General features: G+C 47.9%; 1 long non-coding RNA gene across 1 annotated transcript; it reads left to right on the top strand.

Annotated features, from left to right (window-relative positions):
- The first annotated feature begins 935 nt into the window (after positions 1-935).
- LOC109442976 (uncharacterized) lies at positions 936-13,120 on the top strand. Its single transcript, XR_002136645.3, has 3 exons — positions 936-1,140; positions 4,895-4,970; positions 12,522-13,120. It is a non-coding gene; the product is annotated as an uncharacterized LOC109442976 (long non-coding RNA).
- Positions 13,121-14,481: the final 1,361 nt, after the last annotated feature.

Here is a 14,481-nt window from a genome sequence, read left to right as displayed (position 1 = left end):
GCGAACGGCTCGTGTGAAACTTCCCAAACTTTCTTTCCCACAGTAACTTTCAGCCAATGGGAGGAGGAGACACGCGGCACTGCTCGTGGACCGCGCCCCCCCATTGGCCGCCAGGCACAAGGCCTGGCGGCCAATGGCGCGCGCCTGAGCCTGGGGCACCAGAGGCTACAACGTCAATCAAAAGGATTTTAACCCTTTGCTACTCTCCCTGCTGGGCTTTGCTTTAGAGAGGATTTTTTCCGCATTAGTTTTGCTCTAGTCTAGTTTATTTCTTTTGGGGCTAAGGTCTTTGCTCTTTATTTTCTTTCATATGTGTAATAGAGCTGCTTTGACACTAATAAGAATTTCATTTGAAAAATATTTTTTAAAAGGTTTAGGACAGGGATAAAAGATTATATTTGCAGTGGTTAAAAGGGGAAACGTGTGCAAGGGTGTGAGTTACCAAAACACCTAAATTTCCTGCTCAGACTATACATTGGGGGGAGGGGCGTGTGAAAGTCGACCATGCAGAAAAAGAACAAAAAAATTCCTTTTTGCATGTAGAAAAAGGAAAAAAATGCCTCCCACCTAACATTTGCAGGTTGTTCAGAGCAAGGTGGTTTTTGATCCCCGCCCCCATTCCTCTTCGGTAGTTGGGGCCTTGGACCCGCACTTCCCCAGGAAACAATCAGAATAATTTCCCACTGGGCAGAAAGGAAATGGAATTTCAAATGAAAGATGAACAAGGGGGGCTTTGATGGCAATGCCTCAGGGACGCGCGCGCGCCCTCGACACCCTTTTTTTCCCCGCGGGCTCTCAGTTCTGCGGCAAGTAGAGGTGGCAAGCCGGGCTGCAGCCTCTCCCCTCCTTCTCGCCCCGCGGGCGGCCGGCGCACCTCAGCATCCGGCACGCACGGGCCCTTTAAGAGCTACACCAGCCGAGCTGCAGTTTGACATCAGCCGGCCGGCGAGGGCGCGCCTGGAGCCGGAGCACGTGCCAGGATGTTTTATTGCCGCCGCGGCTGCGGCCCGGCCGGGAGGATGTGTGTGTGCGTGCGTGTGTGAGTGTGTGTGCGCGCGCCCTGGGGGCAGGGAGGCGGGGGGCGGCGGCCGGCGGCGGAGCGCGGGGGCTGGTTCCTGGTCCTCCGGAGAAGCCAAGAAGGTAAATAGCAGCTGCTGTGCTCGAGCCTGGGAAAACCCCGCCCCCTGCGCCTGGCCGGGGCTCATTGGCGAGCGCTGTGTGTGTGGGGTGTGTGTGTGTGTGTGTGTGTGTGTGTGAGTGAGTGTGTGTGTGTGTGTGTGTGTGTGTGTGTCCGGGGCCCCCTCCTCCAGCCCCCGCCGGGCTAGGAATCCGAGGGGGCGGTGGGCTGGGAGCCGAGCCCAGGCGCTCACTATTCCCCCCTCCCGCCTCCCCCAGCCAAGGTCAGCCCTTCCGGGCGGGGAGCGCACGCCCCAGGGTGGAGAGTGGGGAATTATTCCAAACCCCCACTCCACCCCTGATTTCAGGCTTGGGGTTTTAACTTGTCCGAAAGCCTCACTAGCACAGCCCGGGGGAGGGGTGGGGGCCTTTTAGATTGCTCCTTGTCCCGGCCAGCCTTCCCTCCCTCCCCCCGCGAGGTCCCCGGCGCCCGCCGCGGTCACGAGATGCCTGACCGCACTTAGGAAGCGGCCGGGTCAGCCTCCTGCCTCCGCTTGGCGGCTGCGGTTAAAGCGGCTTCTCGCCGCCCGCCCCTTCCCGGGGTCCAGGGCGGCCGGGCAGCTCCCCCTTACAGTGCCCGGGAGGCCGCCGGCGGGCGGCCGGGAGGAGGCGGGCGGCGCGGGCGGCTGCGTGCTGCCGGCTGGCCGGGCCGCGCGCCGGGAGGAGCCGCCGCCGCCGCCGCCGGGTGCCACGTGGCGGGCGCCGGGCCGGGAGCGCCAGGGCTCTGGCGGCGGCCTCCCTGGGGGATTTGCCGCGCAGGGCGGGCGTCGCGCTCTGCCCCGGCCGGCTGGCCGCCACTGCTGCAGCTCTCTCTCCCTCCCGCCAGCCTGCCCGGGTCGCCGCCCCCGTGCCCCCACCTCCTCCACCCTTCCGGTCTTCCCGGAGCTCGACGAACTGCTGGGGCGGCTCGCGGCAGCCCAGGAGCCTAGCATCTTGTTTGATGTCGCCCCCGCCCTCCTAGCCCTTACCCAGGCTTGGAGGCCTCCGGAGGCCTGGCACACATTTATCAGACACTTCAGTCCTTCTTCTGAGCTCCCCACTGGGATAATGTTGTAAATGATTTCCCCAGATCTCCCGGATGAGAGTCAGCGGTTCCTGACTCTGGGTGACCTTGTGCAAGCCCCTCTTTCATTATGGAGTGCCTGCCCTGTGCCAGACACTGTGTTAAACCCAGGGATTACCACGATGAGAGATACAGTGGCAGCCTGCAAGGAGTTTCCCGTCTACTGGGGAGGCAGACAGACCCTGATTTTCTGATTAATGACCTGGCATTCCTTCATTATCCCTTTACTTTAGGGCTTAGATGATGGCCTGAGAGATCAGCAGAATCTAAAAGAAACACTAAAGTACACCTCCTGTACGGGCAACAGTATTGGTCTACGTGAGGGAAACAGGGATGAGTAAAATAGTTATTGCTCTCAGGAACCCCCAGCCTAGAGATACTATAGTCATGAGTGCCAGTGGTGGTCTATCTATTTCGCCATATATTCCTCTGGTAGGCCCTACGTTCAATAGACAGTTATATAACTAGATAGAAGTAAAATGCTGAAAAGTTTTAGGATAATTAAATTATTCATAAGTTGGGGTATCCTGGAAAACTTCCTGGAGGAAGTGGTCTGTGCTTTGTATCTTAAAAAAATAGGATTGGGGCATTGGAAATGTGAGTCATGGGGCTAGGTACCCATTGCTAAAGGCCAAGACTCTGGAACTTGAGGTCCTTATTCAGGGAGCATAATCTGGAGCCCAGGGTGTGTGACTGGAAGGCATATAAGAGGGGACTGAAGAAGGAGGCTTCAGGCCATGTCACAAGACCCTTAGACATTTTGCTAAAGGACTTTGGATTTATCTTTAGACAATGGAGAGCTATGAAATGCTCTTGAGCAGAGAAGGGACATTAGTGTTTTCCAATAGAAAGATAGCTCTGGCAAAAGTGCGGAGAGTGGCTTGAAGGGTTTGGAGGCAGACAGCCCAGTTAGGTGGTTCAAGCCAGCGAAAGAGGTTCCTAAGTGACAAGTATAGGCTGATAATCATCCAGAAGTACCTGCACAGAACCAGCTCACCTGGGTATTGACTATATACACTGTCCAGTGATCAAGTTCAGCAGAAACCTGCCTACCTTTTAATGAAATGCCGCCGCCACCACCACCACCACCTGGAGTCTAAGGAATCATTGTGATTCTGACCATATTTACCTTTCAAGCCTCATTTCCACCTTCCAGGACAGCCCTCAAGTCTGCAGCCAAACTTTTACCTCATTGCAGGCTTGGTTTACTCACGCTTGCCCCTGGGGCTACTCGCTGGGATGTGTGTGTGTGTGTGTGTGTGTGTGTGTGTGTGTGTGTGTGTTTTCTTAACACACTGCAGAGCGGGCTGTGCCCTATCATGTTCTGAAGAAATGATGAACAATGCCTCCTTTGTTGACCTGCACCCTGGGCCAGTGGGGTAGGACTTTTCTTTCTTATTTTGAACAGATGGAAACGTGGTGATGACAGAAAATTGTCTGTTGCTTTTGGAAAAAAAAGTGGAGTTTTCCTGTGTGTTTGAAATCCTCTTGGTGAAAGGTGATGAGCCTATGAAGTTACCCTCCTTTTTGCCATGCAGACTTTGCAAGCTTCTTAAAATGCTTCTGCTCAGCATCTGACTTTTAAAAAACTGCCTAAATACTCTGACCCAGATTCTTCCAAGGAACTAAACTCTTCCCAGGGAAGCCTGTTAACCCTTTCTAGGTTCCCCCCAAATCTATGAGAGCCAGGGACTTCCTCCAGTAAGCTCTATTATGACATTGACTGCTGTTTGCTCTTGGGCCCTAATTAACTAGCTGGGTGTGCCACCCCCTGTCCCTTCTAGCCTGAGTCTTTTTTGTCTGATTCTGTCATCGCTTCAAGATTTGGCGCTCTGAAGTTTCATTGGAGAATGTTGAATATAGTCATGTTAGCAGCCTCCTCAGTCAGATAGTTAATTAGCAACTGGTTTGCGACCACTTTAGGGGTGCTTAGACTGGTAGAATGCGCAAATACGTTGCACACACATATTTTTAGATAGAGGGATTGGTTAACAAAAAACTTGCCATGAATTCGTGTGGGGGCCAAACAAACAAAAAAACAAAAAAACAACAACCCTCCACTCTAACCATTTAAGAAGCAAGCTTTGCAATGTGCTCACAGACTATTTTTCAGTGTCCTTATCCTGGGCAGTGAAAATAGCACCAAGTTGACACTCTCTCCACCCCTTATCAAATGGGGAATTAAGCTCCTAAACTCAAGAAAAGACTTTTGGAGTCGGGAGGCTTCTCTTAAAAAGTAGAAACAGCCTTTATTTTTCAGTCATCCTCCCCACTCTCTCAAAGCAAAGAGAAAATTGAACCCTGTTCATCAGCGGTCACTTCTTTGATCCCATTGTGAGACCAGCAAGACACAAGGCATCTTTGCCACTGTATCATGCCCAGTGAGTACAACCTCCCTCCTTCTGCCCTCAAGAAGGGTGATTTGCTATGTCTTATTGCTTCACCTGTTTGCTTTAAACCATAAAACAAATAATGCATCTCTAGTGAGACTCCCCTTTGTCCTGAGGTATCGGAATGGTTTGTGGGTTTGGTTTAAAGCTACAGAAAAGAGAGAGCGCGAGAGAGAAGGGTTTAAAAAAGGCATTTTGCCTGAGGACCTGGAGCTTCCCCCCTCCCCCCCCTTTTCCTCCGCTTGACTGACTTTCTCACACTCAGATTCCCTGCAGCCTGCCAGAGACGTGGTAGCTGGCCTGCCAAGAGCTATCCTGGAGGGCTATTGAAAGAGCCTTGAGTAAGTACACACTGGGCGGATTTTCTCCTCCCCTTGGTACCTGCTCCGCACCTGTACCGGGAGCAGTCCCACACATATCACCTGATCTCAGTCCTTTCAGACACCGTGAGAAAAATCAAGTCCAGGATAGAAGAGATGTTTGTCGTCTCTCCAGTGCTGCAGCCGGCTCCCTGCCGTCTGAGTGCCCAGAAACAGCACATTCCAGGCCGGTTGTGCACGCGTGTTTGCCGGCGCGTGTGCGGGGTGGGGCCACCGGGAGGGGGAGGGAAACCAGAGATGACCTTCTTAATGACTGCCTGGGTGCCTCCGCATTCTGGCATCTGTCTGACTGGTAGTTTTATGATCCTGTACTAGAATCATTATTATGGTTCTTCTAGATAAGAATCTATATATGCTCCTCACTGCAGAATTCATAACCAGGACTTCTTACCTTAAGGTTCGTGGATGAACCCCCAGGAAGTCTATACAGCCCATGAAATAGGACTCAAAATGATCTCTCTACATGCATCTTTAGCAAGAGCTTAAGAAATACCTTTTGAGAGAATGAACAAGTGCATTATTTTTTCGGGAGGAGAAGAGAATGCATTATTTTTTCCCAGCAGAATCTCAAAGCATTTTGTGACCCCAAAAGATTGAGGAAAATGATCTAAGCAATCTCCACTTACAAACGAGTATTCTAAGCCTCAGAGAGGGCAAGGGATTGACTCAAAGGCCCACAGCAACATCCTGCCAGAGTGGGGGGCCAAAGCAGGCTGGGAGCTGGCTTTGTGGTCCTGGGTAAATTTAGGGTAGGGTTTATAGGGCTGTGATCACCACCAAAGCCTGGATTTAAAGTAACACATTAATAAAGACACTTTGAATTTCCAGAATTTTGCCCCTTAATTCTGAGGCACAGGAGCTGCTCTGCATCCAGTTTTTGGATGGAGAAAGAGGTAGGCAAGAAAGCCAAGTGTCTACGGAGAGAATTCCAGAGTGCTTGGAGCAGGAGTCCTGGTTGCCATGCAGAGACATTATAAACAACTGCAACTCTGCATTCCACCTTTGATAAAAATAAGTCACTACTTCTGAACAAAACTGCCTAGTTGGTTCCTGGCCAAGCTGGGACCTCAAACTGCAAACTGGGGGTGGGGGCGGAAGACAGAAGCTTTCAACATAGGCTAATAGCAGCCTGTAGTGCCTTCCGCCACCCCCACCTCCTCTTGGAAAACTTGACTAGAGCCAGTGAGACCACGGGAATGTGCACTTTCTAATGGGCTCTGAAAGAGGATGGTTGCCAAGAAAGCCTTTCCCAGTAGAGAGGGGGCAGGGCACCCTGGAATGGCTTAACTCCCACATTTGGTCTGGCCACAGCAGCGTGGTGGGAAGGCTGTAAATGCGCTCTTGGCTAACCTTTTACCCTCTGAGCAGCACTGCAGTGAGGCAAGCCTGCAAGCCAGGGATGTAGGAGCGCATTCCAGAGGGACAGAACTTGCACCCTGGTGTGTGAAAGGCTCAGAACTGCATCAGGGCTGGTGCCTGTGGGGGGCTTCTGGAAGGCTCAGGGAGGTGGGGTGAAGCCTAGTCCTTTTCAGCCCAGAACATGCATTTGTTTGGCTTGCTGATAGCTGCTCAAATGGTGATATCTGATCAAATTTCTCAAAAAAATCCAAACAAAAATCTCAGCTAGCCAGGAAAACCACTTAGGTAAAACTTAGAGTCTGAAAGTGGTATGGGATGAATGTATACAACATACTTTTAATTTAAGTCACCATCATTATTATCCTTGCATCTCAACTTAGAGGAAATAGGTAGCAGGAGGCAGCGGAAGTGACCTAAAAGGTGGCTGAATCGATCCATTCATTGAATGCTTGGGAAAGCTGAGCCCAGGAAGAAGTGACTCGCCCAAGGTCAAACAGCCTCCTCAGAGAGGGTATAACAAAGCCAGGATAGGCTCAGGTTTCCTGCCCACCAGTCCAGAAACCAACCCCACTCTATATATGAGAAGAACGTTTTGAAATATGAACAGCATGTAACTAACATTACCATCAAAGATGGGTTTGCCTGTTGAAAACTTGAGCTACATGCTGATGAGAGATTTTGGTAGTATGACAGAATATGCCCAGCACAGAGCATGGTTAAATTCCAGCTTTGTTGCATTGTCATTCTCTCTTGGATTTGCTCATTATCCTATAACTTCTAGAAAAGAAGGGGTATTGATTTCTGAATTCCAGGAGATAGGAAGGCGCTCGCAGGGGCCACACAGGACAGTCAGCCTGCTTCTCAGTCAACCAACCTAAGCCAAGCCACATGTCATCCCTTCTTTCTTGTCATTGCCAACCTGTTTCCCTTGTTTGTGCTCTAAAAGGAAGACTGGGAAAGATACTATTTCCAGCACCTGAATCTGTGCTCCATCAGTACTAGGCTTTTATTAGACCAGAGAAGGTGTGATACTAGTAATATAGTGAAGGCATTGGGGCAAGAACACATTTTGCTGGCTGATTTAACAGGGAAAGATGAGAAAAATAAGGGATTCTCCAAGTGATTGATAGATGGTATTTGCATGTGAAATATATATTTTCCTTTCAGATATCAGGCTTCAGGAACAAGAAAAGATGGTCCAGACAGCTGCAGCTTAAGACTCGGTGGGTTCTAGTATGGTTAGGATTTCTGCTCTCTTCCACAGAGTTCCCCTGTCTTGTAGTACTAGACAGTTGATGAAGCACTTTCTAGTACATACCGGCGTTTTGTCCTTATCTGTATAGCCTTATGATCTAGACTAGAGGGACTTTGGTGGGAAGTCCAGGGAGGGAGAGAGAGGATTCAAGTGGTCAGTGCAAGCGATATTTGGCTGGGCCCTGGGCTACTGGGGATACAGGGTATAGGACATACGAGTTTTCAGGAAAATAGTATCTCTAGAGAGACAAGGTAGGTTGCTGGGAGGCCAGGAGAGAACCAACTGTTCTTTTTGAGTCACAGGCAACAATAAGACTTCCAGAAACTGGAAAAGAGGGGACACTTTGGTATAGAATATTAGTAATCCAGAGGACACATCTTTGGAGCAAAGAGGTCCTTTCTCATGGCAGGAAGCCAGGAGGAAGGAAGAAGTGAGGGGAAGGAATCTCACTTAGCAAGAAGATGATTAAGCAGGTTCTGGAAAATACATGGAAAGGTGATGACCATAGTGTGTCCTGGGCTAAGGCTAGAGCTGCTTAGTTCAGCATTCAGTGCCCTCTGAGAGGTTTCCTGGGAAGATCACAAGAAGGGCAACCAGGTCTGTGACTGGGTCCTTGTAGAACTCTGCAACCCGCATCACTTTTCCTCACTAGTAAGTTTTATTCCATGCTGTCTGTATTGCTGTAAGCATAACATAAAATCCCACAGACTGGAAAAGGTTGGGGGGATTGCTTGGGGTGCGACGTTATGTACAGCAGAGAAAGGGAACCTCTCCTTTTGCAGCGTTAGACTTCCACGGCCAGCCTTGACTGAAATCTGAGAGGAGCCAGGGAGGGGAGCTCACATGTGACGTGCTAGTATGTGGCGGCAGTTTTCCTGATCCACAGAGGGCTCCTGATAAAGTCCCAGCTGTGCAGGTATCACACGCGTATCTAGCTGTGGCCCTTATCTTGCTAGGCTGCCACAGTTACGGAGAGACCAAGTAATCACGTTCAAGTATTTGATCTCCTCGTCCTGGGTGGCTATTCAACCCTCTGCACCCTCCTCACCTGCCATGGAAGTCTGGCACCTGGGACAAACCTAGACTGGGTATCTAGGAGTACCTGTCATCTGGACAGAGAGGAGGAGTCTCTGTGTATTTTCTTTGTATCCAGTGAACTTGTGTTGATGGTAGACAAAATAATCAAGGGTTAAAACCATCCAATTTCCAATTTCCTGAACTTATCTTTCAAATATTTAGAGAATAAATGCATAACTGAATTTTGACTTAAAGAAGTATATTTTATTAGCAATTTAAAGAACCCTCAGAAGGTCAACATATTTTTCTAAGTTTTCTTCGGTTGCTGAATCAGGGATGGGTTTACATTGACCACTCCCAGTAACCACCTCTGGGCAGCCAGGATACCCCTGCAATCAGGTGAATTTAGAGGAGTCTGTGGCTGTCCGAGTTTTCCCAGGCCTATCTTTATTGATGGTTATTAAAGACACACCACCACATGGCAGTACGAAAGTACAAAGCAATTCCCAGGGTAAGGTTCATGGGAAGAAGTGAGATACTGGGCTCCCAAACAATTCTACTGTAATCACGGTCTGCCATATCTATGTATAGTTAATAAGTAAGATTTCAGCAGGCAGCTTCCACCACTGGGCAGCAAATGGAAAGGGGAAAAAGGCTAGTGGGGAGATCATCGGTCCTTCTGGAAAACCAGGAAAGAAACTTAAGAAGGGTGTACTTGGTGGGCAGTCACTGAGGTAGAGCAGGAGCCCACAGACGGCCTTGGCAAGGACCACTGCTTACCTCTTCTCCTGCCCTCACTCTTTTCGTGCCAGCCCCTCAGGGAAGATTCTGCATAACCAAGAAATACATAGTAATCATGCCCAGACAAACTGGGTTAAATAAGCGTAAATACAGAACAGAAAAACACCTGTTTTTATAGAGCACCCCAACACTCCCATTGTTTTACAATGTTGAGTGGTATTGATAAAGGGGGCTGTAAAGTCGAGGTGAAATGGCCTGTTATATTTAAATAGCGCCTTCCTCTGTGAACTTCAAGTGTTTTACAGCTGAGATTTGACTGACCTGGTGATTATTGCTTATAGGAATGTTGAACACATATCTCTATGCATGTTCAGGAAAAACTATAGCAAGGTGGTGAAAAAGGAAAGACTGGAGCCAGACTGCTTGGGTTCATATTCCAGCTTGTTTGCTTTCTAGCTATGTGACATAACCATTCTGTACCTCAATTTACTTACCTGTTAATGAGGTGATATCCATAGCATTTATAGGATTATTAGGAGGACAAATATATATAAAATATGCTTAGAGCAGTGCCTGCCATATTGTCAATACAATATAAGTTCTCATCTGCTTTTATCATTGCTACATATGTCTGTGACATGTAAGACAGATATCCTCATTCACCTAAAAAAAAGCCGCAAGATGTTAATATTCTCAGAGAAACGATGGACAACCACTGTGATAAATTGGTCCATGAGTCTTTGACAAAGCAGAAGCTTCAGCCAGTCTTTTATGAATCTCAGGGAGCAGCCCCCCAAACCGATATGGCTCCTTTTCCAGGGAGGAGGGTCTCTACCACCCAAGCACTAGGGTTGTAGCTTTGTCTGTGGGCAGATGTGGAGCATGGTGTGGTCCTGCCTTGATAATTGAAATGAGCCTCAGGCCCACAGAAAGGAGAGTTCTGGATGGAGGCAGGGGCATCAGCAGGGGCCTAGCACACAGCACGTGTGGGCAACTCCTCCCTTCTTCCCCAGTAGGAAGGAATGGGAAGGGCTGTACAGGGACATTTAATCCAGAAGAGTAATCATGGGCAGGCCTTTCCTGAATCCCAGTCCCATTTGTATGAGATAAGATTGATGGGAAACGTGAATGTCTGAGAACTTTCCTGCTCTAGCACGTGCTTGTAGATAACCATAGAATGTATGATTCAAACTGGGACACTTTTGAGAGTGAAAGGTGGTAGTGCTATCAACAACTATGTCGGGACAACTGGCATAAACTGGGACACACGGCCATCCTAGTTCTGTGGTCCTGCGTGCTACATTGTTCAGCTGTCCGCTCAGCTATCTTTTCATCAGAGATGCTGCCTAAGGAGAAATATTATTTTTAAGTCACTAATGTTTTAGCACTTCTATATCTGTGGAGGGTGATGCCATTGATCTACCTTCCACAGAGGGAGGAGCCCCATTTTTTTTAATGCAGTGGACCTTAGTGTGTGTAGGAGACAGGAGGGTCAGAGGAAGGCCCCATGGTGGTTGGATGGTTGTATTCAAGGTACCATATTTTGCTGTGTATAATGCGTTCCCACGTTTTTGGCCCAAACTTTCAGGGAAACAGAATTAGTACTACCCATGTATAATGCACATCCTTATTTTTCCCTCACAAATTTGGGCAAAAACGCACGCATTATACCTGGCAAAATATGGTATGTTTCTACGGTATTGATTTCTTCTTCAATAGAGCATGAGTGCTCCAAACTTCTCTCTCTGCCTGTTTGCACCCACGTTGTGGCTACAGCAGAGTAAGGCTGCCAGGGACTTTTGCACCTACTGACCATGGCTGAGCAGATCTGTCTTTCTCAGGCGTATGAATGTGGAAAAAGTGAGTGCTAAAATTTGAATTCAGTCCATTTCTTAAATGGCTGAAGGAAGACCCCCAAAGGAAGGAGCATTTTCCCACGTGAAATATTTGCCCTTTTAGCCTTGAATTTGACTAAATCTTTAATAGTGAAAACCAAACAAACACCCAACCAAACAGAAAACACCTTTTTTCTGAATAGGTCAAAGTCAAGGTTTGCTCTTTGTTAATTTTCTTAAAAAAAAAAAAAAAAGAAAGAAAGAAAAATAAAAGAAAAATGGCTCCCTTGCCTGAGTGTTCTTATATGTGCCTATTTAATGATTAATAACACCTCGTGGGCTATTGTTTGATGTGGCCTCTGCTGGTTTGAACAGGAGAATACTGATTCACTCTCAAGGCATTTATGAATCACAAGTGTTTACCCTGAGACAATAAATGAAAGGGGGAGATTTAAAAAAAACACACACCTAAATATGCTGAATTCTTTGAGTAAAAACTGGAGATAACGTGGGATCTCAGTCTTTGATACCCTGTGTGGGGCCCACCGCTTTCTCTCACAGAATAAAGATTGTGTAGAATGACCAACATTGGGGCTTTTGAGTTTTATAGATTTTTCCTTTTACTTGCTGATAGGTTTGAGGCAACATTTCCCCTGTCATGTGCATTCATTTTCTTCCCACCTGTCTAGTCACTCCATGTCAGTAGTCTGCAAGAGAGTCTCTTTATGGGTCTTTAGGGACCCTTTTCCCTGGAGCCTCACTCTTCGTTTTCATTGATAGAAGGAGAGTCTCTGGCAGTAATCTAGAGGGTGGAGCCCTGCCTTAATTTAGGTGGGGCTGGTGGGTTGAAGAGAATGGATTCAAATGATCAAGAGACCTGCCAGGCTTTGGTGACTGACTGGACCATGATGGGGAAGGAGGAGTTAAAAGGTGACATCTGGTTTGTTGTTTGAACAACTAACTGTGTGGACCCTGCTTCCACAGTCCCACTCTTAATAACTCCTAGACTTATTTTCCCTTCTTCCTGCCCCACAGCCTAAAGTTCAGTGAAAGAAGACTGCCAAATTGGCCCTGGTGACCCTTACATTTTGTTTTATTTGGAAATAACTTTAGACTTACAGAAAAGTTGCAAAAAGAGTACAGAGAGCTCACTTAACCAGGGTCCCCTACATTACCATCTTACACAAACATGGAGCGATCATCAAAACTAAGAAAGTAATCTGGTACACTACTAGAGACTGCCGACTTCATTCAGATTTCACCATTTTTTCTATTAATGTATTTTTGTTTCTCTTTCTGTTCCAGGATCCCATCCAGGATTCCACAGTGCATTTGGTTGTCTTGTCTCCTTAGTCTCCTTCACTCTGTGACAGGTCCGCCATCTTGCCTTGTTTTTCATGACACTTCTAAGTGTACTAGTCAGTCGTTTCATAGAATGTCCCCCACTGGGGTCTGTCTGATGTTTTCTCACGGGGGTAGAGAGGAACTGCATTATTGTGAAGAGCCCCCAGAGGTGTGTGCCCTCCCAGGGCAGCAGGTCGGGGGCTGTGTGACATTGTTGTATTTCACTGCTGTAGTTTTAACCATGATCGTGAGGTTAAGATGGTTTCTCCAGGGTTGTCCACTCTAAAGCTACAACTTTTCTTTTTGTATTTCCTAAATGTTTTTTTGAGGGGGAAGTGATACTTCAAGATGATGTAAATGTGCTTTTCTGCTCCCACTTCTGCCCACTAAATTTAGAATCTATTGAAGGATCTCACTCGTGCCAATGAATAACTGTGGTAATCTAATAGTGATTTTCTTATGCCCCTCGTTGTCTCTACATTAATTGGAAGTCTTCTTAAGGAGGAATTGCATGATGTTACAGTGTAATAAAGCAGAAATTAAAAAAAAAATCCATACTCTTTTGGAGCCTAAATTTTTGATGGGGGGATAGGTAAGCAAAATAAACACATGACTTAGATAGTATTTTAAATGGTGACAAGGACTACAGAGAGAAATCAAGTAAGGGAGGGGAGAAGGGACGGCTCTGGCAGTGCAAGTATCAATGGCATGGTCAGGGAAGGACTTAGAGAGAAGACTTGAAGTAGAGGAGGGAGCCAGCATGTGAATATCTGGCTTCTAAAGAGAAGAAACAGCAAGTGCAAAGGCTCTAAGACAGGACCACGTTTAGCCTAAGTGCTCTAGGAAAGCCAGGAGGCCGGAGTGACTGGTGCGTAGTGAGCAACGGGAGAACGGGGATGAGAGTACGAAGCAAAGAGTGACAGAGCCAGATGGTGCCATTGTGGGGACATTCTAATGACCTGGCTATTCATCTGAAGAAGGCAGGAGCCGTTGCAAGATTTTGAGCAAAGGGGTCCCATGATAGCTTCATATTATTAAAAGATCACTTTGACTGCTCTGTGGTTAGCAAGGATGGGTGCAAGGAAACCATGTTTAGGAAACTATGACATTCATCCAGGTAAGAGTGATAAGTGTCTTGGACCAGAATGGCAGCCAAGAGGTGGTGGGGAACTTTGGATGTCTTTTGAAAGTAGAACTAATAGTGCTAAGAAAGGTCTCCCTGGTGGCCAGCAGCTTCCTGAAACCCCAAGGACATGTATCCTCTCTCTTCTGCTTTGAAGTGGGGCTTCAAGAACAAGATTGAGAAGCACTGGCGGGCCACCTCAAGTCTAAGCTCCCCAGCCCCTCATCAGAGCCTTCTGTTGTCTCAGTCTGCCTTCCTTCCCTCTCTATACTGCACCACACACTTCTCTCTCTCCCAGGGCCAACCTTCTGCTCAGACCAACCCACCATGTTTGCTCACAGTCTCCTACCCTTCCTCTGCCAAACGAGATCCTTCCCATCCTCCAAGGCTCAGCTTTGCCACACCCAGCCCCACTCTAGGAATACCTTCCCTCTTGGCTGGGAACACTAATTGACTCTGCTTCAGATGTGCAGCCCCTGGGACAGACACGCCCTCAAACACTCCTGAGGCCTCGGGGCCCCTTAAACACGAAGACCGGCACCCGGATATTTCATCAGCCTGGTGGTTGGTGTGCTGGTAAATGGCACATGGTTGAATAAAAATATTGTGTTTCTTTGTAATCATCTAAGTGCATGTTGCATTTTACTTCATATAGTCCTATTTGTTTTCATGTAAAAATGGTGTTTCTGCCTCTCCCTCTGCCCAGCCCTTCAAGTAAAATTAAAATTCCAGATTTCCTCTTGTTGGGCCACTCTGTACCCCTGGGAGTCCTGTGTACTCCAGTTTGGGAAGTCAGAT

This window comes from Rhinolophus sinicus, chromosome 17, assembly GCF_057876585.1.
Source record: "Rhinolophus sinicus isolate RSI-liver-muscle chromosome 17, RSI-T2T, whole genome shotgun sequence".
NCBI classification, from domain to species: Eukaryota; Metazoa; Chordata; class Mammalia; order Chiroptera; family Rhinolophidae; genus Rhinolophus; species Rhinolophus sinicus.
The sequence above is the reverse complement of the archived record's forward strand: the minus strand, read 5'-3'. Positions and strand labels throughout refer to the sequence as shown.